The following is a 27,929-nucleotide window of genomic DNA, read 5'->3' as shown; positions in this document are numbered from 1 at the left end:
CTGCTTGTAGGCTTCATTTGTCTTCATGAAATTCTTAATCTGCTATGACTGGATGTGTATAATGTGTATACTTAAATATATTTATGCAAATCCAAAATTGTGCCACAGATTCAGGTTATTCTAGACAAAGTATTTCAAGTCACACTTTATTCATAACTATGTTTTGTTTTTAGTCTTGGGAAAACATTATTCCTTAGTGAAAAAGCATCATTTCATTGGAAAGGCATTTAAGAGGTTTAAAAACCTGGGATTTTGTCTGCCTCCTCAAGTGTGACAAATTTAACTCTGTGGGATTGATGTTTCTTTATGGAAAAGACAGCTCACAGTGGATGTTCTCATTGCAACTCGGGGATTGAGTTAAAAACAAACAAAAAACCACACCACATTATCACCAACAAAATCTGAAGGACTCTACCTAATTCTTTGCATACAGATTTGCTCACATGTTCAGAATTTTGCAAAACTGGTTCAGGAAACTGGACTTAACAACCTTGCCAAAGCCATCTAGAAGTATTATATGAATACCTTCATACAGGCTGAAGGTGAGAATGCTGCCTATGGGTTTGTTATATATGGAGTGGTAATTCGTGTCGAGAAAATGGTTTATATTAATAAAGAAGGGGGAGATTTGGGAGTGTGGCCATGGGGGTTGGCAAACCCCGTGGTTGATGAAAACATCAGACTCTTAACGATGAGGCCATTAGGAATGTAAAAGAGTTTAGAGGGAACAAAGAAGGGTGATTCAGGAGACTCCGTGCAGTCTCGGGTTTCTTGTAAGGAGGGGGGGTAGTTCACCTAAGAGGATACACAGTTAGTGTTAGTACTGTTAGTATCAGGGAAGGCAAAATTCTCAATATATCTTCTACCTTGTTCTAATTTTTGCCAGAGCCTAGAGTACGATCCTTCTTTAGGGACAGTGTTAATTACAGTCCCTGTCTCTCTTCCTGGAGTGACTGCTGCTGCCACGGGTACAATATTAGGATTATAGGGAGCATAACTTGGCTCCTCTGAAAAAGGAATCTTATTGTTTACACATAAATTTAAAGCCTGAATTTTCATCAGACCCGTATTTTGGCCAAAATACTGCTGTTTCCTTAATTGGTTCTTTTGTCCAGACTGATTTAAAAAAAAAAAAAAAAAGTTGTTTGTTTGTTTACAATCCCCTCTAATTTGGGGATTATGTTTCCAATTATCATTCTTCAAGAAGAACTCTTGGTAGGTACTCCCCCAGGGATATCTCCCTGTCCCCTGGAACCCATATTTCCCATTTTTCCTAGCCCTCGTCAGTATGTTGCTACAGAATTTTCCCTTCTGCAGTGTACCACACACTAACGTACTGATTCTGGAAAATGGGGGTGTACTGCCAAGCACTTCCCCGTGCAAGGGCTTACCATACACCAGATTTCCCAAGACTCTTCACAGAGTCTCACCCGACCCCCAAGGCAATACTTAATATTTCTTACCTTGGTCTGTGATTTAAAGATCAAAGCCGAATTTCCTTAAGTGGTATATTCTTTATTGCAGCGCTGGATGCACGGGGGATCTTTCCGCCTATCGTGCATGTTCGAAGTGACAAACTATCTCGTATTTATACAGCGAAACAATGAATATTCCATTAGCGCCTATACATATTCATTACCTAACCCCGCCTACTCTCGCTTCGTATGCTAATTAGCTTATCAGTACTTGCGCTTGCGCAAAGCCTTCCAAGAATTGTGGGCCGGGGTCTTCGGGATGTGGGCAGTGGTCTTTGGGAGGAAGGCCGTAGGTCTTCCTCGTAATGCACTTTTCACCTTTGCTAATCAGTTGTTTTCCAAGCTGTAAAAATGCTGAGTTGGCTTTCGGTTTAACTGAGGGTCGACAGATAACAGGAAGTCTCAGTTAACTTGAGTCAACTGTCTGTTATGTCTTGTTATCTCAAATCTCAGCCTGACTAACAGTTAACAGATACCGGGATGTTTTCAAATAACAAGATGCTTAAACATTGTACCACTTGTGCCTTGCTAACTTTTAACCACAAGTTTTATTCTATCCTAAAGTGAGGTTATACAGTATCATTCCCCCCTTTTCTAGAAAATCTAGTGAATTCTTTTACTTAATACAAAAATTTTCTTCCCAGTCTTATATGTACCCCTCAATACCTTGCCATGCACAATTGTCAAGGAGGCTAACATGGACATTCATTGTAACAATTTTCAATTCCAAACAAGTAATACAAAAGACAATATTAAACTTATACTAATATCAATTAAACAATAATTGGGTGACTCAATGTGTTCAAAATCCCAGTTGCAGTTGGTGACCATCCAAAGAGTGTATCCCACAAGTTATGACTTGTGTCTTGTTTTTTAACTAGTTGCTTCATTAGTGTGAGGGTAGTTAATAACTTACGATACATTGTGTTGTTAGACTTGATCAGCTGGTGGGATACCACTGGTGCCAAATATAGAAAATCACACCTGACAATTCTAACAAAGTTACAAATACAAAAATTAGAACGATTTTTGCTATGGAGAGTTATATTCTCCTTATCTATTTCTACAAAATTACAAGCAGTTCTTAAACACATGCACCCTTGACCAACATATACAAGCACAGTCTTTTGACTAGTATTTGGATGAATTTCAAAGTGACAGATACCTTGCTCTGTGTCAAAACATACATTCTGAGCCTCAATTGTATTGCTTTCACAAATCCTTGTTGTTCCCCGGTAACACATGATTCTAGTTTTAGACTGCCATTTCTCATTCTCCATCCGTGCCCATATTCTATACTCCTAAGGATAGAGCACTGTCTTCTCATGGTTTAATCCTAGTGCAAGGATCGGGTGAATAACATAAACTGTGGCATTACGTATAGTAAGCACGAAGGCAGTAGCCATGTTAACAACGGGATCATAAGTACAATTTACCAGGGTCCACAAGGACTGGAACTTCTTTTCAAAAATCATTGGCATTGTCCCAAACAGCCTTTCAGACTTCAGCTGGAAAAATGCCTTCACTTCCTTCCCTAATGATCAAGGCAGCCGTTGCCTGTAACCATAACTGTGCTTGCATACAACTAAGAGCTAAGGATACGTTATCTTATGTCCACTCTTCTCCTAATTTTCGCCATTATGATGGTTTACATAAATAGTTACCATTTGTTCGCCAGATGACCATAACTGCTAACTTTCCATTAAAGTTCTTATCCTCTGTTGTTACGGCTTTAGTTCAAGGCCACCCTCCATTCTCTGTTATCACAGAGGCACCTTCTTGAATCACAATTACAACTATAAGCCATAAAAACAAAACAATTCTATGAACAAATTTTCTGCCAACCATATTACCAAATACTCCCGACCATAATGTCCTCATTTTGTTCGACTAAGCTTTAGTTTCAGTTCATCGTCACCTAGTGTTACTTTCTAAGGAGCTCCTGGAGCCTTCTTCACTCGGGAATAGTGGATCCAAGCAGCTTGTTCTCTAATCTTGATAGCAGTGTAAGTGTCAGCAACACTTGATGTGGTCCATTCCATTTTTCCTCGAGGGGTTGTCCTGAAAAAGTCTTTATATATATATTCCCCAGGCTTAAAGGGGTGGATTGGTTGATCCAACCCTCTAGCCCTGGTCCCTAACACAAATTTATGTACTTTATTTAATTGTTTTTGAAGTTTAGTCATATAAACATATAAATATTCTGATCCCAACTGCATTAGATCCTCTCCATTAAATAGAAATTGATATGGCCTTCCATATAAGATTTCAAAACGGCTCAAATTCTCTTTTACTCTAGGTTTAACTCTGATTCTAAGTAATGCTAAAGGAAGGGATAGAAGCCATGACAAATTAGATTCTTGTCCGATTTCAGCTATTTGTTGTTTAATTAAATGGTTCATTTTTCTACCTGTCCACTTACCTGCGGTCTATAAGGAGTATGTAGTTGCCAATCTATCTTTAAGATCTTACTTATCTATTGTACCACTTGTGCACAAAAATGTGAACCTCTCTCAGAAGACATTGCTACTGGAATCCCGTAGTGTGGTATTATTTCGTTTAACAAGACTTCAACCACTTCTCTTGCTTTGTTTGTTCGACAAGGAAAAGCTTCGGGCCATCCTGAAAATGTGTCAGTCAGAACCAGTAAATAACAATACCCCCCTTTTCTAGGGAGTTTTGAAAAAATCAATTTACCACTGTTGTCTCAGATAATTTCCTTTACCGATTGTCGTGGTTTAACCCGGCTGGCAGCTAAACACCACGCAGCCGTTCGCTCCCCCTCCCCCTCCCTCTCTGGGATGGGGGAGAGAAATGGAAAGTGAAGCCTGTGAGTTGAGATAAAGACAGTTTAATAAGACAGGAAAATAATAATAATAATAACAACAACAATAACAATAATAATAATAATAATAATAATACAATGGTGATAATAGTACTACTACTACTAATATGTACAAACAAGTGATACACAATGCAATTGCTCACCACCCGCTGACCGATGCCCAGCCTAACCCCGAGCAGTCCGGCCCCCTCCCCCCGGCTAGCCACCCCTATATATTGTTTAGCATGACGTCAGATGGTATGGAATACCCCTTTGGCTAGTTTGGGTCACCTGTCCTGGGTCTGTCCCCTCCCAGCTCTTACTGCACCCCCAGCCTGCCTGTTGGCAGGACAGAGCAAAAGGCTGAGATGTCCTTGGCTTGGTATAAGCACTGCTCTGCAACAATTAAAACATCGGGGTGTTATCAGCACTCTTCTCATCCTAAGCCAAAACACAGCATTCTACCAGCTACTAGGAAGAAAATTAATTCTGTTCTAACTGAAACCAGGACATCTATTATTCCAAATTTTATTCTATTCTTAGTATTGGGGTTATTGCGTAAACAGATGCTACATTGTTGAGTTACTTGTTCTCCCCAATGTGTTTTATTGTGTTCTGTAGGAATTATGGGCCATGTCAAATTAGAGGGTATTATTACACAGTTATTTTTTAAATATACCCATCTATCTAGTTTCATTTTACCTTTCAAATCTTCAATTAATTTTAAGTCTTCTTTTGTATAATTTGGCTTTTGGTTCATGTACACAGTTTGGATTTTACTGTCTGGTATCAAAGACAATGCCTTCACCTCAATTATTTCAGCTGCCTGTTTAGCCTCCTGATCTGCCAATTGATTTCCAATTTCAAAATCGGCATTCCCCTTTTGGTGTCCCCGACAATGCATTATAGCTACCTTTTCTGGTTGTTTTACTGCCTCTAACAACCTTAAAATTTCTTCAGCATGTTTTATCTGTTTTCCCTGAGCAGTCAACAATCCACGTTCTTTCCAAATTGCTCCATGAGCATGTACCACGCCGAATGCATATTTAGAATCTGTCCAAATATTTATTTTCCTTCCTGCTGCTAGTTCCAGGGCTCGCATAAGAGCAATTATCTCTGCTTTCTGGACGGATGTCCCGGGGGTAATGGTTTAGACTTGATTACCTGTTGAGCAGTTGTAACAGCATATCCTGCCTTACGTTGTCCTTGTTTCACAAAGCTGCTTCCATCAGTATACCAAGATTCATCAGCATCTTCTAAAGGTTCTTCCTTAAGATCGGGTCGACTAGAATACACAGTCTCCATTGTTTCTATACAATCATGAGTTATAGGTTCATCCAGAGTTCCGCTAAGGAAAGAAGCTGGATTTACGACGTTAGTGACCACAATTTCCACATCATCTTGTTCTACTAATATTGCTTGATATTTTAAAAATCTTTGTGGTGAAAGCCAATGATTTCCTTTTTGTTCCAAAACTGTTGAGACCGTATGGGAGACTAGCACTGTCATTTTCTGTCCCATTGTAAACTTCTGAGCTTCTTGTATATTGATAACAACAGCTGCAACAGCTCGAAGGCATCCAGGCCATCCTTTACTTACTTCATCTAATTGTTTAGAGAAGTAAGCTACTGCTCATTTATAGGGACCCAATCTTTGTGCTAGTACTCCCAAAGCTATCCCTTGTCTCTCATGAGAAAACAACCAAAAGGGTTTCGAGAGATCCGGTAATCCCAAAGCCGGAGCTTGCATCAATTCTCGTTTAAGTTGTTTAAAGGCGTTTCGTGCTTCTCCAGTCCAGACTAACTTTGACTGATTACTCTTTGTCAATTCATATAGAGGCTTTACCATTAGTCCATAATTATAAATCCAAAGGCGACACCAACCTGTCATTCCTAAAAAGGTTCGTAGCTCCTTTACCGTTTGGGGTTCTGGAGTCCGGCAAATGACTTCCTTACGTTCAGTTCCTAGTTCTCGCTGACCTCCCGAAATTCCAAATCCCAAGTAGGTCACGTGTTGTTGAGCCAGCTGGACTTTCTGTTGAGAGACTCGATATCCATTTAAACCCAGAAAATTAAGGAGACTTATAGTCCATTGAATACAACTCTCTTTAGTCTTGGTAGCTATTAAGAGATCATCTACGTATTGTAACAAAGCCCCTTCAGTGTCCGGAGGTATCCAAGTTTCAAGTTCCTTTGCTAATTGGTTTCCAAAAATAGTGGGGCTATTCTTGAATCCTTGAGGTAGCACTGTCCACGTTAGCTGTGTTGTTCTGCCTGAGTCAGGGTTTTCCCATTCAAAGGCAAATAGGTTTTGGCTTTCAGTGGCTAAAGGCAGGCAGAAGAAGGCGTCTTTTAAATCCAGTACGGTAAACCAGACTTGACTATTCCTTAATTTAGTCAGCAAAGTATAAGGGTTTGCCACTACTGGATGTATAACCTCGGTGATCTTATTTATGGCCCTCAGATCCTGAACTAGCCTATTCTTTTTCCATCTGCCTTTTTAATTGGCAATATGGGACGGGAGCCAGGGCTTTGACCTTTCGAAAGTATACAGGTAGACTTTACTGAGTTACTTGTTTGTCCTAATTGACCACGTGACTGGATGGGTGTGTGAGAAACACTCCGTAGCCAATAACTTAGGCTCAGGCGAGGATCTCAGTGAAGTAGTAATTTATTCGCGATTGCAATGGCGGGCACCCCACAAGCAGGAGAGAGCGTATCTACTAGTTCCAAAACACAGTTTATATACCTTTTGATGGCAGGACCCTCCCCTGTTTCCCCACTGAGTGGGTAATCCAGGTTCACAGTCTATCTGATGCTTCACAAACAATGCATGGCCTTCAGTCGCCGGCCTGTTAAATTTCAAATTTCTTTTGACATTTTTACTGCTTGAAGTGGTAATGTTTCTTCACTTATCTGACTTGACTTGACACCGTGATTTTCACCTAATTGTCCTAAGGAGTCTGATTGTCTGCATTTTACAAGGTCGCCTGCTAAACTTTCTTATCACTGTAAGCATATCTCAGTACCACATTCCCTCCTTCTAAACAATGTAACTCTGCAAAAACAACATTTCTATTCCCACAATTCCCCCCTTTTCTTTTTTTATAAACTGTTGATTTTTGCAAAAACTCTTTTTATTTTTATTTAATTATTTATTTTAAGTGTAATTTGGTAAATATCTTCCTCTTCTTCACTTTCTTTGCTCTCCATTTCCTCTAATATCATCATTTTATCTGAGTAGGGTGGTGGATCTATGGTCATTTGTTTCAATAATGAGGTTTCAATTAACCGCTGGACAAGTCCCCTTACACAGGGGATAATGCAACAGCCAATAGCTGTCAAAACTCCTGCTACTATAATTGAGGATGTAAATATGGACATTACCATCCCTTTCCATTTACCAAACCAAGATTTCAACCATCCTGTGATGGAAGTGTCTGCTCCCGAATTTTCTGCCAATTCATTGGCAAGGGTGGTAAGCCCTTGCAATGCTCTTGTTACTGTGACATCCGGGGCAGTATTGTTACGGATAAAAGTACAACGGTTGCCCAGCATCACGCATACACCACCCTTCTCCACGAGCATCATATCTAACGCTATCCTGTTTTCCCAAGCCATTTTGCTGATGGCATCTAGTTGTTCAGCGATTCCTCTCATCGCATCCTTGGTATAATTGATGAATCTCTGCTGATTATAATAGAAATAATTAATCCAATCCACATTTTTATTGATTGTTACCCACCAGAACAGTAACTCAAACACTGCAGCAATTTAATTTCTGGCTTTATGTTCATCAGGAACTCCTCTAGGTACCCCAATAGAATCTATGTATACTCTATCATCAAATGATATTCCTAAGCCTCCTTTACTTCTTCTGGGTATTTGTGATGTTTCTCTTTCAAATGCCAGGGTGAAGGGTATAGCTGATTGAACAAGTGCACAAGTGCCTTCCCAATTAGATGGTAGGGTGGACCGTAAGATCTTCCCTCCACCGTACCACCAGAGATCTGCCCTGGGGATCTCTAGTCTTGAGCAGTTTCCCATCAAGTCCTTGGTAGCACAAGGCAAATTCTCCCAGATGCCAGGTAGCACTCACACCCTGCCATGAGAGGCAAGCTGTATGGTTACCTATAGCTGTAGAGAATGCAGGGGGAACTGTGATATTGTTATCATGCAAGAAACAGCAAAGACAGACTTACAGGCCTCATTTCCCCAGGCAGTCTTTTCTTGGTACAATGCAATCATACATCGCATCCCTTGGGAGTCTTTGGTCCACCCCCATGGGAAGGGCACTATCTGGGCAATCGGTCATCCCGAGGCACAAGCATAGCAGTAGCTACAGTTGAGACTCTGGGCGGTATATTTGACCCATTCTATCCAGGCATTCACATCCCCATACCCTGTTTGAATCTCAAATGTTTGAACTGCCACATTTCAGAGGGCCTCCTGTTTACTCTCCTGTTTTCTCCTTGAGTTTCTCCCTTTCTCTGATGGCAATAGAGGATTGTTTCCATACAGCTATTCTCAATCTGGCTGTTGTGTCTCTCCCAGTTATTTGTTCTTTCTGCTCAATTGTCATTGGGCATTTAAATCTCCACAAGCTAACACCTCACAAGCATCAAACGTGACGGCTTGTGGTACATAACCCTCTGTCACAGTCACCCATATTTTGATGGGGTATCCCGTTTTTGCTATTATCTGGTCATGCCTTTTCCAAGTTGCCAATTGACCAAGGCCTTCTCTGAGGCCTAGAATCACTAAAAACAAAATTAGTAATTGATTTTTCCCTGTCATTATTTTTAAACCTTAGGTTTCCAAATAATTATCGATAATAAGGTGTACACTACTACTATAACAACCCCCCCCCTTGGGAGCACTGCAGTTCACTATAGGTCTGTCCTTTCTCTCAATCACAAGTCACACTCATTAGTTACCTGTGAAAATAAAAGGTTAGTTTACAATTGTAAGCTCTTATCCTGCTCAGAGTCCACTACGAGATTTTTCTCTTCAATTTCAACTTCCAACAAGTCTTCTGTAGGAACAGCTTCCCAGGTACTAGCGTGACCGATGCCTTCACTCGAGTATAGTGAGTCCAACCTTTTTCCACAGTTCTTACGGCTGTTTCAGTGGTCAGTAATTGTCCTTCCCATTCAGGCCGGAGTTGACTCTTTCCAGGTCCGAATCAGGACCCAGTTTCCTGGGTGATGGTGGTGAATGGGGAATTCCAAAGGTGGGGTTTGAACCAACAACCCACAGGTCCTGAGAGATGACAAAGAAGAGGACAACCCCAGAATACAGTTCTTAAGGAAACTCTCTTGTTTTGAATTGTGGTATCTCATCCCTTCTGCCCAGATAGGGCAATCTGAACAGCGTCTCATATGCTGAAATTCCTATATCGTTTCTTGGTGCTGTTTGAACCTGTAGGAGTAAGCATTTTACCCAAGGAAGTTGGGTTTCTAACACTAGTTTAGTTAATTGCTTCTTTAATGTCTGATTCATTCGCTCCACCTTCCCAGCAGAGGAGGGGTGCCAGGGGCTGTGAAAATCCCACTCAATCTCTAAGGCCTGCTTTAACCCTTGCAGTAAAGCTTACACCCATCCAGTCACGTGGTCAGTTAGGACAAACAAGTAACTCAGTAAAGTTTACCTGTATACTTTGGAAAGGTCAAACCCCTGGCTCCCGTCCCCCTCTAGATGGGTTACAGAAGACCTTTTTATTTACCTTTTGACATATGGTACATCCTCTACATATGTGCTTCCCTAAAGTGTATATTCCTACACAGACATACTTTCTTAGCACAATATCACACATTGCTTGCACCTCCCAATGACTCTTTTGATGTAAAACAGTTAATATTTGCCTCATTATCACTTTATTCAGCATTTCTCTCCCATCAGGGAGTATCCGTTTTCCTTCAGACTTCATGGCTCCTGATTCCTTAAAAAAATCATTCTTTTAAAACTTTTTAGTTCTTTCTTAATTTTCAACAATTCCCTGAATCCTCTCTGGATTTATTCTTCATTTTCCCTCAGACATTAGATGCCTTAAATACCTGACTTCTCTTTCTCCATATTGTAACTTTTTTTTTTTTTTTTTTTTTAATACTCTCAAGCCCTGCTTTCCCAGAAAGCTGAATAGCTTGTTAGTAGCTTTCTTCACAACTCTTTTCTCCTGTCCTGACAATAGAAAATGATCCACATATTTGTAACATTAATACCTCCTTGGGAGGTTGTAATTGCTCCAAAATCTTTTTTAAAACTTACCCATATAGATAGGTGGCCCTGTAAACCCCCCAAGGTAAAATTGTCCACCTATATTGTTGCTTCAGCCCCCATTTCAGGGTCTTTCCAGTCAGAGGTGAATATACGTTTGCTCTCAGGGCCTGAGAGCACTCCATTAATTACACTGTTATTCCAGTCTAACAATTTACTATTTGAATGCCCAATTTAATCATCAAATCCCTTCCCAACAAGTTAGTCCCTGCCTTGGGTACATGCAATAATTGCCCAGCGATCATTTTATTCCCTAGTTTTAGCTTGGTATCCCCCAAAACTGGCACTGTTATCCCAGTCCCTTCTACCCCCATCACTTTTTAGGGTTTCAGTAGTTAATTTAATCCCTGATACTTTACAAGTCAGTAATGACCTAGCTACCCCAGTGTATTGGGTTTGATGGCAAGGTTCGGGGTTGTGAGTGGGGGGGTGGGAAACTGCAGTGGCAGCCCTCCTGAGAAAAACCCAGAAGCCTCCCCGTGGCAGATAAGGGACAATTTCATCTGGCCCCAAAGGGGCCCACTGCTGCCCAGAGCCAAGCCATGAGCAATACAGTCCGTGCTTCTGTGAGAGCACATCCACGAAAACAAACAAACAAAGAAACAAACAAAAACCTGCTGCTCAACAGCAGTTGGGAGAGGGAGAAACTCCCCCGCAAACACCAAAGTCAGTGCAGAAGGAGGGGGAGGAGGCGCTCCAGGCGCTGGAGCCGAAGCCCCCCTGCGGCCGCTGGAGAGGCCGCTGGTGGAGCAGTCTGTTCCCCCCTCCCCGATGCTTGGGAAACTGACCAAACACCACAGCAAATATGCAAATATACCAAAACTTCTAGACTGTTTCTTAGATAATGCCTACATCCTCTTTCCCTGCTCATTCAACTTCAAACAGCTCTGTTGAATATTACATGCCACACCTTTAACACCTTCAGCAACCCTTTTAACACTTCCTTCATCTTTCTCCAGACTGTACTTTTCTAATACCAGCACCAAAGGCTCAGTCAGGGTCCAACTTAATTCCATACCTTTTCCCTCCAAGATACTGAAACAACATATCAATATAGCATATTTCATCCCATTTTCCTTCTTTCCTCCTTCTTCCACTCCAGATATTCCTATTCGAAGTGGCCAGCCTGGCCACACTTAAAACATCTTATCAAAGCCTGTCTCTGCTAGGACTCGGGCCACAACACAGGCAGCCTTCTTTGCCTGCCATTCCTTCATCTCTCTTCCTCTCCTTTCCATCCTGGCCCTGACTCCCCCTGAAGATTTTCTTCCTCTTTCTCCAGCCCTCTGCCTCACTACCCGCTGCACTGTCAATACCATTAGTTTCGATCTCTCTCTTTTTTTTTTTTTTTTCCCTTCATATCTCCCCTCCAGACACACACCTCCAGGGCCTCCCGCAGGAGGGTCCCCCAGTGACTGTTCACTACATTCCCCCACCTTCTGGAGCATTTTCTGCATATTTTGCAAGGCTTTAATCACACAATGAACTTTCAAGAGCCCTTGGGATACTGGGTCCTCAGGTCTCATCCCCAAGTACTTTCTCATTCTGACCCCAAGTCTCTCATATGATTTCTGTGTTGCACACTATTATTATTCCAGCCAGGATTGGCAAGTGGGTATTTCTGCCCTGCCGGTATTACCCCTGGCCCTGGAGGATGAGCTCTTTCCCATTCTTGTATAGCAGCTCTCCTCCTGATCATTCCCATTTCTTTCCCTGTAAACAACATACTTATAGACATAATTCCCTCCCCCAAGAGTATAAATAAGGTCGTAGGAACTGGTCTAATTGTTCAACTAGGCTGTTGGGGTCCTCGAATAAAGAATTCCTCTCCTTCTTAAAAGTCCTAACCTCTCTGCTGGTAAGGAGGAGGGGGTAGTTCACCTAAGAGGATACACAGTTAGTGTTAGTACTGTTAGTATCAGGGAAGGCAAAATTCTCAATATATCTTCTACCTTGTTCTAATTCTTGCCAGAGCCTAGAGTACAATCCTTCTTTAGGGACAGTGTTAATTACAGTCCCTATCTCCCTTCCTGGAGTGACTGCTGCTGCCACCAGTTCAATATTAAGATTATAGGGAGCATAACTTGGCTCCTTCTCTGAAAAAGGAATCTTATTGTTTACACATAAATTTAAAGCCTGAATTTTCATCAGACCCGTATTTTGGCCAAAATACTGCTGTTTCCTTAATTGGTTCTTTTGTCCAGACTGATACACAATATTTAACCTTTTTTTTTTTTTTTTAAATTATTTTTCTTTTACAATCCCTCTAATTTTGGGATTATGTTTCCAATTTCTTATCATTCTTCAGGAAGAACTATTGGTAGGCACTCCCCCAGGGATATCTCCCTGTCCTCTGTAACTCATATTTTCCCATTTTTCCTAACCCTCGCCAGTATGTGCTACAGAATTTTCCCTTCTGCAGTGTACCACACACCAACGTACTGAAAGATGGGGGTGTACCGCCAAGCACTTCCCCGTGCCAGCGTTACCGCACACCTGAGTTTACCAGATTCCCTGGTGTACTTCCAAGCACTTCCCCGTGCAAGGATTACCGTACACCAGATTCCCCTGGTGTAGTGCCAGCACTTCCCTGTGCAAGGGCTTACCGTACACCAGATCACCTGACCCCCAAGGCAATACTTAATATTTCTTACCTTGGTCTGTGCACAGAGTTACCGGATCGATTCTTAAAAACCCGGAGTGCCTACCTTCTTCCTTTCCCCACTACTTCACGGATCCTGCCTCTTTAACCAGTCTCGGGCCCTCTGTCAGCTTTCCGCAGAACCACCACCGTCGATGCACAGGACCGCTGAAATCAGCAGGGCATGCCTTCCTGCTGCTGCGGTGGTGGGGCTTCCCAGTAGGTGACTGGATCCCAGACGAGCCCCCAAATTGTGAGAAACACTCTGTAGCCAATAACTTAGGCTCAGGCGAGGATCTCAGTGAAGTAGTAATTTATTCGCGATTGCAATGGCGGGCACCCCACAAGCAGGAGAGAGCGCATCTACTAGTTCCAAAACACAGTTTATATACCTTTTGATGGCAGGACCCTCCCCTGTTTCCCCACTGAGTGGGTAATCCAGATTCACAGTCTATCTGATGCTTCACAAACAATGCATGGCCTTCAGTCATCGGCCTGTTAAATTTCAAATTTCTTTTGACATTTTTACTGCTTGAAGTGGTAATGTTTCTTTACTTATCTGACTTGACTTGACACCATGATTTTCACCTAATTGTCCTAAGGAGTCTGATTGTCTGCATTTTACAAGGTCGCCTGCTAAACTTTCTTATCACTGTAAGCATATCTCAGTACCACATTCCCTCCTTCTAAACAATGTAACTCTGCAAAAACAACATTTCTATTCCCACAGGTGTAAAGCTTTACTGCAAGGGTTAAAGCAGGCCTTAGAGATTGAGTGGGATTTTCACAGCCCCTGGCACCCCTCCTCTGCTGGGAAGGTGGAGCGAATGAACCAGACATTAAAGAAGCAATTAAGTAAATTAGTGTTAGAAACCCAACTTTCTTGGGTAAAATGCTTACTCCTACAGGTTCAAACAGCACCAAGAAAGGATATAGGAATTTCACCATATGAGGTGCTGTTCAGATTGCCCTATCTGGGCAGAAGGGATGAGATACCACAATTCAAAACAAGAGAGTTTCCTTAAGAACTGTATTCTGGGGTTGTCCTCTTCTTTGTCATCTCTCAGGACCTGTGGGTTGTCGGCTCAAACCCCACCTTTGGAATTCCCCATTCACCACCATCACCCAGGAAACTGGGTCCTGATTCAGACCTGAAAAGAATCAAAACCTCGGTCTAAATGGGAAGGACAACTACTAACCACTGAAACAGCTGTAAGAACTGCGGAAAAAGGTTGGACTCACTATACTCGAGTGAAAGCATCTACCGACCCTAGTACCTGGGAAGCTGTTCCTACAGAAGACTTGTTGGAAGTTGAAATCAAGGAGAAAAATCTCATAGTGGACTCTGAGCAGGATAAGAGCTTACAATTGTAAACTAACCTTTTATTTTCACAGGTTACTAACGAGTGTGACTTGTGATTGAGATAAAGGACAGACCTATAGCGAATTGCAGTGCTCCCAAGGGGGGGGGGGTTGTTATAGTAGTAGTGTACATCTTATTCTTTGTATTGATAATTATTTGGAAACCTGAGGTTTAAAAATAATGACAGGGAAAAATCAACTATTAATTTTGTTTCTAGTGATTGTAGGCCTCAGAGAAGGCCTTGGTCAATTGGCAACTTGGAAAAGGCATGACCAGATAATAGCAAAGACGGGATACCCATATTTTGACAGGGTGACTGTGACAGAGGGTTATGTATCACAATCCGTCACGTTTGATGTTTGTGAGGTGTTAGCTTGTGGAGATTTAAATGCCCAACGACAACTGAGCAGAGAGAACAAATAACTGGGAGAGACCCAACAGCCTGATTGAGAATAGCTGTATGGAAACAATCCTCTATTGCCATCAGAGAAAGGGAGAAACTCAAGGAGAAAACAGGAGAGAAAACAGGAGGCCCTCTGAAATGTGGCAGTTCAAACATTTGAGATTCAACACAGGGTATGTGTTGCAGGAAGCACGGCCGAAAGCACGACAGACACCAGTAGAGTCAAATCATGCTCCATTTTATTGCCCGAATAGCCTAACTTTTATAGCGAACTTAACAGGGGCGGACAGTGTTTCACACAAGATTATTGGTCAAAAGTACTCAGACAAACAACTACAAGAAAACATCCCCACCTGCAAGAAAACAACCCCCTTGTGATTAGCAGTCACATAGACCTTGTCCTTGAAGCCCGCTACTGGTAACAATATTTTTCTGAATTCCTCAATTGGGCGATGTGGGAACACTGTCATGGGAACTTCTCATAGTCGTCCTGGTAGCTTGGTTTGCTTAGCTATAGCAAGCCATGGGATTTTTGCTGTTTCAAGAAATCCCTCAACAGGGTATGGGGATGCGAATGCCTGGATAGAATGGGTCAAATATACCGCCCAGAGTCTCAACTGTAGCTACTGCTATGCTTGTGCCTCGGGATGACCGATTGCCCAGATAGGGCCCTTCCCATGGGGGTGGACCAAAGACTCCCAAGGGATGCGATGTATGATTGCATTGTACCAAGAAAAGACTGCCTGGGGAAATGAGGCCTGTAAGTTTCTCTTTGCTGTTCCTTGCATGATAGCAATATCGCGGTCCCCCTGCATTCTCTACAGCTATAGGTAACCATACAGCTTGCCTCTCATGGCAGGGTGTGAGTGCTACCTGGCATCTGGGAGAATTTGCCTTGTGCTACCAAGGACTTGATGGGAAACTGCTCAAGACTAGAGATCCCCAGGGCAGATCTCTGGTGGTACGGTGGAGGGAAGATCTTACGGTCCACCCTACCATATAACTGGGGAGGCACTTGTGCACTTGTTCAATTAGCTATACCCTTCACCCTGGCATTTGAAAGAGAAACATCACAAATACCCAGAAGAAGTAAAAGAGGCTTAGGAATATCATTTGATGATAGAGTATACATAGATTCTATTGGGGTACCTAGAGGAGTTCCGGATGAACATAAAGCCAGAAATGAAATTGCTGCAGGGTTTGAGTCACTGTTCTGATGGGTAACAATCAATAAAAATGTGGATTGGATTAATTATATCTATTATGATCAGCAGAGATTGATCAATTATATCAGGGATGCGATGAGAGGAATCGCTGAACAACTAGATGCCACCAGCAAAGTGGCTTGGGAACACAGAACGTCATTAGATATGATGCTCACGGAGGAAGGAGGGGTGTTTGTGTGTGTGATACTGAGCAACCATTGTTGCACTCTTATACCCAACAATACTGTCCCAGATGGCTCAGTAACTAGAGCATTGCAAGGGCTTACCACCCTTGCCAGTGAATTGGCAGAAAAAGTAGGCATATTTACATCCTTGATCGTAGTTATAGGAGTTTTGACAGCCATTGGTTGCTGCATTATCCCCTGTGTAAGAGGACTAGTACAGTGGTTAACTGAAACCACACTATTGAAACAAATGACATTGGAGCCACCACCTTACTCAGATAAGGTGATAATGAGGAGATGGAAAGCAAAGAAAATGAAGAAGAAGAAATCTACCAAATTACACCTTAGAGAAAGGTTTTGCAAAAATCAACAGTTTATAAAAAAAGAAAAGGGGGGAATTGTATGAATATAAATGTTTTTTTGCAGTTACATTGTTTAGAAGGAGGGAATGTGGTACTGAGATATGCTTACAGTGATAAGAAAGCTTAGCAGGCGACCTTGTAAAATGCAGACAACCAGACTCCTTAGGACAATTAGGTGAAAATCACAGTGTCAAGTCAGATAAGTGAAGAAACATTACCACTTCAAGCAGTAAAAATGTCAAAAGAAATTTGAAATTTAACAGGCCGGCAACTGAAGGCCATTCATTGTTTGTGAAGCATCAGATAGATTGTGAACCTGGATTACCCACTCAGTGGGGAAATAGGGGAGGGTCTGTGAGAAACACTCTGTAGCCAATAACTTAGGCTCAGGTGAGGATCTCAGTGAAGTAGTAATTTATTCGCGATTGCAATGGCGGGCGCCACACAAGCAGGAGAGAGTGCATCTACTAGTTCCAAAACACAGTTTATATACCTTTTGATGACAGGACCCTCCCCTGTTTCTCACAGTACTCTCTTTACTGTACTCTCACAGTAAAGAAGTTTTTCCTCATATTCAGATGGAACTTCCCATCTTTTAATTTTTTGCCTGTTGCCTCTTATCCTGTCCCTGAGCACCACTGAAAAGAGTCTGGCCCCATCCTCTTGACACCCTCCCTTCAGATATTTGTAAACATTAAGATCTCCTCTTAGCCTTCACTTCATGCTAGAAAGGCCCAGCTCTCTTAGCCTTTGTGAATACAGTGACTTTAACCACTCAAAATAGAAGGGATGCAAGACATGAACTCCTGATGGCTCTTGAACAGGAGACGTTTATTGCCCTTTTTCACTACTACATGTACTTTCCCCATAACCCCACGTGCTGTCCACATTCCCGAATCTGTCATACAATTGGTTAGAGACCCTCAGACACATGCCTTGAGCCAGCCAGCAATTGGCCACTGCCCAAAGCTCATCTTTAACATTGTAGCCAATTTACTTTATCTCAACCTTGCTCAAGTTTTTGTTTCTACCGCTCGTTTCCTCATTATCTCTAATTCAGGGATGTCTGAAACAGCGAGAAGCCACCTGTAAATTCCTTTCCCACAATTCCTCCTTTTTTTTTTTCAGCCAACCAAACGCTTTCTGTAGATTTTTCTGTCAATCATCACAAACATTGCAATAAGCAAGGTACAATAAGCAACAGGGTGAGAATCGCATGCAGAATTACGATTGTAAAGTAGTGTGCCTACTAGAATCTACATCAGTCAACAAGCCAGTATGCACTAAGGACGTTGCTTCGTAGCGATGCTGCTTCTCACTCACACAGCACAATCATGCAAAGAGGCCTCTTGCACTTCTCATTCATACCACAAGAAAATATCACTTAAAATAACTTGTCCGCGGCTTCAGGAGGTCCTTGTCTACTCCCACGGTGAGCGGCTGAGAGTGGAGACCCCTCCGAGGAAAATGCTTGGGGTGCACCTAGGGGCGTCTGCTCCACAGTTGATCCCACAGCCGTGCAGAGCAGGTCCTGGCACAAGGAATGATGCTATTATAGTTTTGTATAATTACACCAAAGAGATGCATTGCAATTAGGAGCAAGCGTGGCGTTGACCATTTGTTTCATGATTTGTTTTTTGCCTGAGGAATTAAACCTTACACATGCTGTTGCTGTTACACATCCCAGGATATCTAATTCCTGCGTCTCTAGGGGCGCTTGCGGCAAGTAGACAGTCCAATCTTTGTTATCTGCCAGGTTCCCCACCAGACATATCGTAAACGGGTCATTAGCGCTACCCAGGGACAGGCATATCAGCGCTACCCAGGGACAGGCATATCGCTTCTTGTCCTGTCATGTTGGCGAGGGTGACCCAGATGTTGTGGCATGGTTGGATGGAGACCCAGGGCTGGCAATAACCGATGACAGCGGCGATTGTGAGGAGGAGGCCAACCATGGCCTTATCCCCCTTGCTGGTACCCATCTTGGTCCGTGACCTGAGGAGACACAAGCATACCCTCGACCCCAAGTTATTAAAGGCTGGGGTCACTCCCAAAGACCTGTATTTATTTTTTTTGCCATCACTAAGGCCTGCTCTGATTGTGGCACCTGTGACAGCATGGAATTCATACTTCTGTAATGTTGTACTATGGGCAGTACCTCTTCATGAGGAAAAGGTAATGATAGGTGATTCATTATGTAAAGTGCCTTTCCCAACCTGTTCTGTGGTGTTTCCTGGGTGTCTTCTCCTTTTTGTTTATTTAGCAGTGCTTTCAAGGTGCGATGTGTGTGCTCAACAATGGCTTGACCCGTGGGGGAATGAGGAATACCTGTGATGTGTCAGATACCCCAAGTTTGAAAAAAGGTTTGAAGGGAGTGACTAGTATAGGCGGGGCCATTGTCAGTTTTTATTTCCTTTGGGGTGCCTAGCACTGCGAAAGCGACACGGAAGCAAGCCTGGACATGGCGACTAGTTTCACCTGCTGCAACTGTCACCCAAATGGCATGAGAGAAAGTATCTACTGATATGTGAACATATTTCAAGCAACCAAATTGTGGAATATGCGTAATGTCAGTCTGCCATAAGTGTAAGGACTGTAGACCTCTATGGTTTACCATTAAAGATGGAGTCGAAACATGTTGTTGACAGTCAGGACATGTTTGGACAATCAATTTGGCGTTAGTGATTGATATAGTGAATTGTTTCGCCAAGACTTTGGCAGATTGATGGAAAAAGGCATGGGATAACCGTGCTTGCTCCAGCACCTCAGGCACCAGGGCAGTCAGGGTCATATTAGTTAGCTGGTAAGCGCGTGCGTTACCCTCTGCAAAAATACCGGGTAACATGGTGTGTCTTCACATGTGAATAATACAATACGGGTGCACTCGCTGCTCTACCAAAAATAACAACTCTTTAAATTTTAGAAACCAGTTTTCCTTTGGGATATGTCTCAAATGTGCCCTCTCAATGCGCTGAGCGACACCTACAGCATACTGCGAGTCCAATGTAATATTCAAAGGTTTTTCTTTTTTTTCTTTTTCCTTTTTCCTTTTTTTTTTTTCCTTTTTTCCCTTTTTTCCTTGTTTTCTTTTTTTTGGGTCTTTTTTCTTCTCTTTTTTCTTTTTTCTTTTTTTCTTTTTTTCTTGTTTTCTCTTTTTTTTTCTTTATTTATTTAACACATTTTTATTGAGAGTGCAGCACAGATACTTTCCCTGAAACAATTACATCAAAACATTTATGAACATAAATTGTCAAAAATATGCTAACAAATTTACTTAAGTACATACATTTAAAAAAAATCTGAAAAACAAATATTTAACAGTGTAAGACACATTCACAATGTAATTTCTCCATCATTTATGGTTTTTATCTCTAACAGAAGAGGACACAAGTCTGAAAATTTGCATATATTAAGCTATCACAGAGCATAGAAAATATATGAAAATATCTACTAGCATTTGGCACAATGCAAATATTCTACGCCAAGAGAGAGAGAAACAGTGTAATCTTTTGAGCTACACAGATTGTTATTCACGTGAATTGTGATGTTACAACAGCAACTCTTGTTTTAGCTGGAAAAACCCAAAGGTGATGAGCAGGGGACACGGTGGTTTGTGAGAAAGAATGTTTAGGTACTTAACTGTCTAATTTAGCTGGATAAGGAACAATGTAATGTTTTCCTGTTGTTAAATATTGCCATCTGTATCGCTGGCACATAAATTATTCGTACTGGAGCAAACAATTTGTGAATAGCATATGCCAATGCAAATGTGCCTGTACCAGCAGCCCTTTTAGATTGCAGTGATTTATGGTTTAGTGGAGTATTGTTAGTGTTAGGTCAGAGGTTGGACTAGGTGATCTTGGAGGTCCCTTCCAACCTAGATGATTCTGTGATTCACTGAAACCAAGTTTGAAGAGAACTGCAGTCATATCCACGCCACTTGACACAGCCAGGTAGGAGATTCCTAGAGATACTGATGAATCACAGAATCACAGAATCACAGAATTTCTAGGTTGGAAGAGACCTCAAGATCATCGAGTCCAACCTCTGACCTAACGCTAACAGTCCCCACTAAACCATATCCCTAAGCTCTACATCTAAACGTCTTTTGAAGACTTCCAGGGATGGTGATTCCACCACTTCCCTGGGCAGCCTGTTCCAATGCCTCACAACCCTTTCAGTAAAGAAGTTCTTCCTAACATCTAAACTAAAACTCCCCTGGCTCAACTTAAGCCCATTCCCCCTCGTCCTGTCACCAGGCACGTGGGAGAACAGGCCAACCCCCACCTCGCTACAGCCTCCCTTGAGGTACCTATAGAGAGCGATAAGGTCGCCCCTGAGCCTCCTCTTCTCCAGGCTGAACAAGCCCAGCTCCCTCAGCCGCTCCTCGTAAGACTTGTTCTCCAGGCCCCTCACCAGCTTCGTCGCCCTTCTCTGCACCCGCTCAAGCACCTCGATGTCCTTCTTGTAGCGAGGGGCCCAAAAGTGAACACAGTACTTGAGGTGCGGCCTCACCAGAGCTGAGTACAGGGGGACAATCACCTCCCTAGCCCTGCTGGCCACACTGTTCCTGATACAAGCCAGGATGCCGTTGGCCTTCTTGGCCACCTGAGCACACTGCTGGCTCATATTCAGCTGACTATCCACCATCACTCCCAGGTCCTTCTCTGCCTGGCAGCTCTCCAACCATTCCTCTCCCATCCTGTAGCTCTGCTTGGGGTTATTGCGCCCCAGGTGCAGGACCCGGCACTTGGCCTTGTTGAACTTCATACAGTTGACCTCAGCCCATCGGTGCAGCCTATCCAGATCCTCCTGCAGAGCTTTCCTACCCTCGAGCAGATCGACACGTGCGCATAGCTTGGTGTCATCTGCAAACTTACTGAGGGTGCACTCAATGCCCTCGTCCAGATCATCGATGAAGATATTAAAGAGGACCGGCCCCAGCACCGAGCCCTGGGGGACTCCACTAGTGACTGGCCTCCAACTGGACTTGACTCCATTCACCACGACTCTTTGGGCCCGGCTATCCAGCCAGTTTCTAACCCAACGAAGCGTGCGCCAGTCCAAGCCAAGAGCAGCCAGTTTCTTGAGGAGAATGCTGTGGGAGACGGTGTCAAAAGCCTTGCTGAAGTCAAGGTAGACCACATCCACAGCCTTTCCCTCATCCACCCAGCGCATCACTTTGTCATAGAAGGAGATCAGGTTCGTCAAGCAGGATCTGCCTTTCATAAACCCATGCTGACTGGGCCTGATCGCCTGCTTGCCCTGCAAGTGCTGCGTGATGACTCTCAGGAGGATCTGCTCCATGAGCTTTCCTGGCACTGAGGTCAAACTGACAGGCCTGTAGTTTCCCGGGTCTGCCCTCCGGCCCTTCTTGTAGATGGGCGTCACGTTTGCTAGCCGCCAGTCAACTGGGATCTCCCCCGATCACCAGGACTGCTGATAAATGATGGACAGTGGCTTGGTCAGCTCCTCTGCCAGTTCTCTCAGTACCCTTGGGTGGATCCCATCCGGCCCCATCGACTTGTGCACATCCAAGTTCCGTAGCAGGTCACCAAACAGTTCTTCATGGATAGTGAGGGCCACATCCTGCTCCCCATCCCCTTCCGCCAGCTCAGGGTACTGGGTTTCCAGAGAACAACCGGTATTGCCGCTAAAGACTGAGGCAAAGAAGGCATTGAGCACCTCTGCCTTTTCCTCATCTCTTGTAACTAAGTTTCCCCCCGCATCCAGTAAAGGATGGAGATTCTCCTTAGTCCTCCTTTTTGTGTTGATGTATTTATAGAAACGTTTTTTGTTATCTTTAACGGCAGTAGCCAGATTGAGCTCCAGATGAGCTTTGGCCTTCCTAATTTTGTCCCTGCACAGCCTCGCTACATCCTTATAGTCCTCCCTAGTGGCCTGCCCACTTTTCCAAAGATTATAAACCCTCTTTTTTCTCCTAAGATCAAGCCACAATTCTCTGTTGAGCCAGGCTGGTCTTCTTCCCCGCCAGCTCGTCTTTGGGCACGTGGGGACAGACCGTTCCTGCGCCATTAAGATTTCCCTCTTGAAGAGCGCCCAGCCTTCTTGGACTCCTCTGCCCTTCAGAACCGCCTCCCAAGGGACTCTACCAACCAGCGTCCTGAGCAGCTCAAAGTCAGCCCTCCGAAAGTCCAATACAGCGGTTTTACTGGTCCCCTTCCTGGCCTCGCCAAGAATAGTGAACTCCACCATTTCGTGGTCACTCTGCCCAAGACAGCTCCCGACAATCACATCCTCCACCCGTCCTTCTCTGTTTGTGAAGAGAAGGTCTAGCGGGGCACCACCCCTGGTAGGTTCACTAACCAGCTGCGTCAGGAAGCTATCTTCCACACTCTCCAGAAACCTCCTAGAATGCTTCCTCAGGGCTGTGTTGTGCTTCCAGGATATGTCAGGGAAGTTGAAGTCCCCCACGAGAACAAGCGCTGAAGATTTCGCAACTTCTGTCAGCTGCCTGTAGAATTCCTCATCCGTTACAACAGATTTATTTCCGTTTTATTATCTGTTACAACGGATTTATAAATTACAACGTCAAATTAAAACCCCTACAGCACCACATTCTTTGAAAACTTTTTTCAGCTGCTGGGATTTATTGAGTTTTCTGTTTTCACTGCTGAGATATGTGGCTGCCCTTTCAGGGGATCCACCCACATCCTTGGCCAAGCTGACGTCGGTGGCCTGCAGCGCCAGCAGAGGGGCCGGCGGGCAGAGGCGGGGGGGGGGTGGCTGCCCGGGGAGGCGGGGGCACAGCAGCGATGGCGGCGGCGGTCGGCGGTGAGCGGGGGCCCGCGGGGGGGCAGGCCCAGGCACAACAGCAGGCGGAACATGGCAGCACCCGGTGCGTGCATGCGTGCGCTCGAACCTGAGAAACGCAGCAGCCAGCGGCGGCAGGGCGGGTGGCCAGGTGCTCAGAGGTGACAGCGGGGGTGCAAGTGGCGCTGGACCCTCCGTTCAAGTAACGGCTCAGTCCCCATCAACTGTGGGATCCTGACTCCCCGGAGGGGGTTGCCAGGCTGCCGTTCTATGTTACCCAGGGCAGCTAATTCACACCCTTCTTTCCATTTTTGCTCCCAGAGTAATTTTTGTGTTGGCGTTAAAATCAGTGTGACTATCTGACAGCAGTCGTACGGCACCAACAATTGACCAGTCATAACATTTTCTAACAATGACTGAGTAAATGGTGCGTGTAATCCATATGTGACTCGCGGAAAACTGACTCCACAATCAGTAAGATTGTAAAGCAGGTATGTTTATTCAGCGCTGGGCAGCACGGAGGTTAATCCCACCAAAGTTGTGCGCACCTAACACGGCAACTTGCTTTGGTTATTGTGGAGGAATGGTTAAGTGAAATAGGACACGTGGATGTTGGGCAGTTAGGAGGCAATGGGCTAGTAAAGTACCGTACTCAACTCACATGAGTCTGGCACGTACGCAGCTGGCTGAGAGCCAATCAGGCTCAAGGACACGATGCCCTTGAGCGATGGGGAAAGTCCCTAAGGCGGGATGGTGGCTAAAAGAAGGAGGAACTACCTGAAAAGAGCGGGAAATGTTAGCCAATCCTGAGCTTAGTTTTTGCAATATGTATGAGTTGATTATGTTCGAACTAGATAAAAGGCGACTGAGCTATCCATTAAAGTTGAAGTTCATTGTTCACTCATATTGAGCGTCTGTGTCTTCCTCCCGTCGACAACAAATTGGCGCCCGAACAGGGACCGGTCTGAACGGGATTTGGACACTGCTGGCAGTGATCCTGGGCCACGTGTTCGACGGAATAAGGGAGGATCCGGTCCTGCAACGCAGCCCAGGAGGTGGAAGGGACAAGAATCCCCGCACCCGCGTTGGGAAGGTGAAAGGGACGTGGAGTCCGCACCCGCAGCTCGGAAGGTGGAAGGGAGTCCCCGCACCCAGGATGAGCCTATAAAGGGTCCCGCCGGAAAATCGCCGCCGAGGTCTTTGCAAAGGCTGCAACTGTATATATAAAGGTATGAAAGACAAGCGGCGTATAATTTGCTCAGATGCTTTTTAGAAAAGCGGAGCATTTTAGATATAGATTGTAGAAAAAGATTTGCCAGGGTTATTAGCATATACAGTAGCGCAGGGTTGTTTTACAAATCCTGATACAGTTTTTTGAACAAGCAGAGTGGCGTAAATTTGGGGACAAATTGTTTGATGATGTTATTAATGATATTAAGTCTGCTAAAAAGTTTATTGAAGCCTTGGAGAACAGTCACTAGCGCTTTAGCTACACATCAGGCTGAGCAGGGAGTCGCTGCTGCCGCTACAGAGCGACTGGGATTGCCGGGAAGTGCTGGAGCTGGGCATTGCCCACTGCCGCCTTCAGAGAGAATGATAACGCTGCCTTGGGGCTACGGGGCAATGGGAGCCTCCCCACCCCCCTCAGTCACCGCCAGGAGCAGCACTGCACTTGGAGTTCACCGTGTGGCGAGTCAGCACAGAGCAGAGGGACGGACATCAGGACCCTGCAGCCTGTCTGACGTAACCATGGAAGCAGCGGCGGCTGTGCTGCTTCTCTCTGGCATGTTTTTGATCTGTGGAGATCGTGCATGGCAAGGAGTACCAGCCAATGCTTTTGGAGGACCGTGTTACCTAGGGCGACTCACACTTTTCGCTCCAGATTTACACTCGTGGCAGAACTCGACAAGGAGCAGAAGAATTAAACGAGAACTAAAAACTCTGGGTTCTGACTGTAATGATGATGTAGAATTGTGGGGTCCAGCAGAAAGATTCTTTGCTTCTTTGGTGCCTGGTGTGGGAACTGCACACGCTTTGACTGACATTAATAAGCTTGCTTGTTGGGCTGTTAAACAATCAAATGTAACAACACAAGTTCTTTCTGAAATGTCACAAGATATGGAGAGTCTAAGACATGCTGTATTGCAAAATAGGGCCGCTATTGATTTCTTATTGCTGGCTCAGGGACATGGGTGTGAAGATGTAGAAGGAATGTGTTGCTTTTATCTTTCTGACCATGGTTAGTCAATTCACGACCAGTTGAAATGGTTAAGGGATCATACACAAAAAATTGTAGTACAAGATAGTTGGTTTGAAGGTTGGCTTAAATCTGTTTTTGGGAACATGGGTGGATGGGTTTTCTTAGTTAAAGAGGGACTTCGCTTTCTACTTATAATTATATCGATTATAGTTGCTGCACGTATAATCTTTAACTGCCTAACTAAGAAACTAGAGCAACTCACAGAGAAGGTATTTGTAGCGCAAAATAAAAACGGGGGAATTGTGGAGGAATGGTTAAGTGAAATAGGACACGTGGATGTTGGGCAGTTAGGAGGCAATGGGCTAGTAAAGTACCGTACTCAACTCACATGAGTCTGGCACGTACGCAGCTGGCTGAGAGCCAATCAGGCTCAAGGACACGATGCCCTTGAGCGATGGGGAAAGTCCCTAAGGCGGGATGGTGGCTAAAAGAAGGAGGAACTACCTGAAAAGAGCGGGAAATGTTAGCCAATCCTGAGCTTAGTTTTTGCAATATGTATGAGTTGATTATGTTCGAACTAGATAAAAGGCGACTGAGCTATCCATTAAAGTTGAAGTTCATTGTTCACTCATATTGAGCGTCTGTGTCTTCCTCCCGTCGACAACAGGTTATATGCAGTAAATAGTTACATATGCATGAAGTTTCCCAATACATATGCATAACCTGTCCCCGTTTAGTATTCAAATTAGCTACAAGAAGTCATTTCCATAAATTCCTCTTGTCTGTGCTTGCGTGGTGTCTTGTGCTGGTGTGCGCTGAGGATCATGGGGATGAAGTAAGATGTCTTCATCAGGGTTGAACTTTTCACCTCATCTCTTTGCACATGCTCTCTGAGGCCTTGGTCACAATCTGGGCCATGAGGTTGTTTTGATCTGGTTCTTGGGGTCCTAGGTGCTCCTGTTATCTGGAGGCCTAAGTGCAGCAAAGGCACAGTATATTGCAAATATAGCACATATTCGTTCCTAATCAATCGCCCTCTAATTTCTGATCCCATGTTTCAATATGTAGTCACAGTCTTTCTTAATTCTTTAATTAGGTCCCATTGGAAGTCATTATATTCATTTGGACCATTGGGTCACACCTGCACCAGGAAAGCCATTCCTATCAGGTCCCTGTCCTTCAGCGCTTCCCGGCACACTTGCTCCCATCGTTCTCGTGGGTTGAAAGCTCGGGCCTCTAGGGAGGCATTATCGGAGGGAGGCATTATCGGGGGTAGGCAAGGCGGGAGCCAAGGGGGTCAGCAGGGAGGGGCTCTGCAGCAGTGGTCCACGGCCCTCTTCCTTGTCATCCCCCAGGTCTATCAACTTGCACCGCTCTGGTGACCTTGCAGGCTCTGATCTCGGTTCAGCTGCTGTTATTGCCTGGGCAGTGGTGTTCTGTACTTCCTTTTCTGCCTGCCATGATCTTATGGGGGATTTCAACTTGCCAGATGTCAACTGGGATCACCACACGGCCGACACGAGCGGAACCACGACAGTTTCTCACTTCTCTAGCTTGTTAGTAATGAGCAATAAATCTTACTATCTCCTTATGCTGAGTCTGTTTTGCCCGTTACAATAATTATTGCGTGATTTTCTCGTCCTTATCTCAACCCTTGAGCCCTTTTCACATATTTTCTCCCCATTCCTCTTTGAGGAGGGGGAGTGAGAGAGCGGCTGTGGTGGAGCTCGGCTGCCCACTCGAGCAGAACCACGACAAGCAGCTAATCACATGCACGAAGTTTTACCATTTGAAGTAAGAGGATAGATGGAATAAGGGTAAGGAAGAGGCCTATTAGAAAAATTAACTCTTCATGAAACCAGAAATTATTTGAAACATGGCAATTAACAGTTGCTTAAAATATGCATAGCTAGGTTTGAAATTATTATCCTGATTTAGAGCAGGAGCACATCTGTTTATATGTAAGTAAATACAGTCTGACAGCAATTTGGATCAGAAAGAATCAATTGCAAGTTTAATAAGCATTATTTATATTCTACATAATAGTGTATTTGTTCTTTCAAGTCACTGCAGTGATAACATGTTTAAAGTCTTCCACTGTGTACTAAGGCTAAGGTACCTAGGCAAAGCACAGTATATTCCAGTTGGATGCTTCACAAACCATATAGCTCAGCTTTTTAAATATTACTGCCATCTGGCTACTAGGCTTTGTTTACTAAAAC

At 44.0% G+C, this 27,929-nt stretch overlaps 1 protein-coding gene and 2 long non-coding RNA genes across 6 annotated transcripts in view; 2 read left to right on the top strand and 1 right to left on the bottom strand.

Moving 5' to 3' along the window:
* Positions 1-27,929, top strand: part of LOC311426260 (zinc finger SWIM domain-containing protein 6-like) — a 269,097-nt gene that overhangs the window by 27,128 nt on the left and 214,040 nt on the right. The window lies entirely within an intron of this gene.
* On the bottom strand, positions 1,495-19,768 carry LOC311426414. Its single transcript, XR_014686729.1, has 3 exons — positions 18,394-19,768; positions 17,404-18,264; positions 1,495-1,929 (listed from the first exon to the last, which is right to left on the bottom strand). It is a non-coding gene; the product is annotated as an uncharacterized lncRNA (long non-coding RNA).
* Positions 23,596-27,510, top strand: LOC311426390. Its single transcript, XR_014686698.1, has 2 exons — positions 23,596-24,076; positions 26,375-27,510. It is a non-coding gene; the product is annotated as an uncharacterized lncRNA (long non-coding RNA).

Source organism: Aythya ferina (assembly GCF_964211825.1).
Source record: "Aythya ferina genome assembly, chromosome: W".
Lineage (NCBI taxonomy): Eukaryota > Metazoa > Chordata > Aves > Anseriformes > Anatidae > Aythya > Aythya ferina.
Note: the sequence above shows the minus strand (reverse complement) of the source record. Positions and strands in the feature narration are given on the sequence as shown.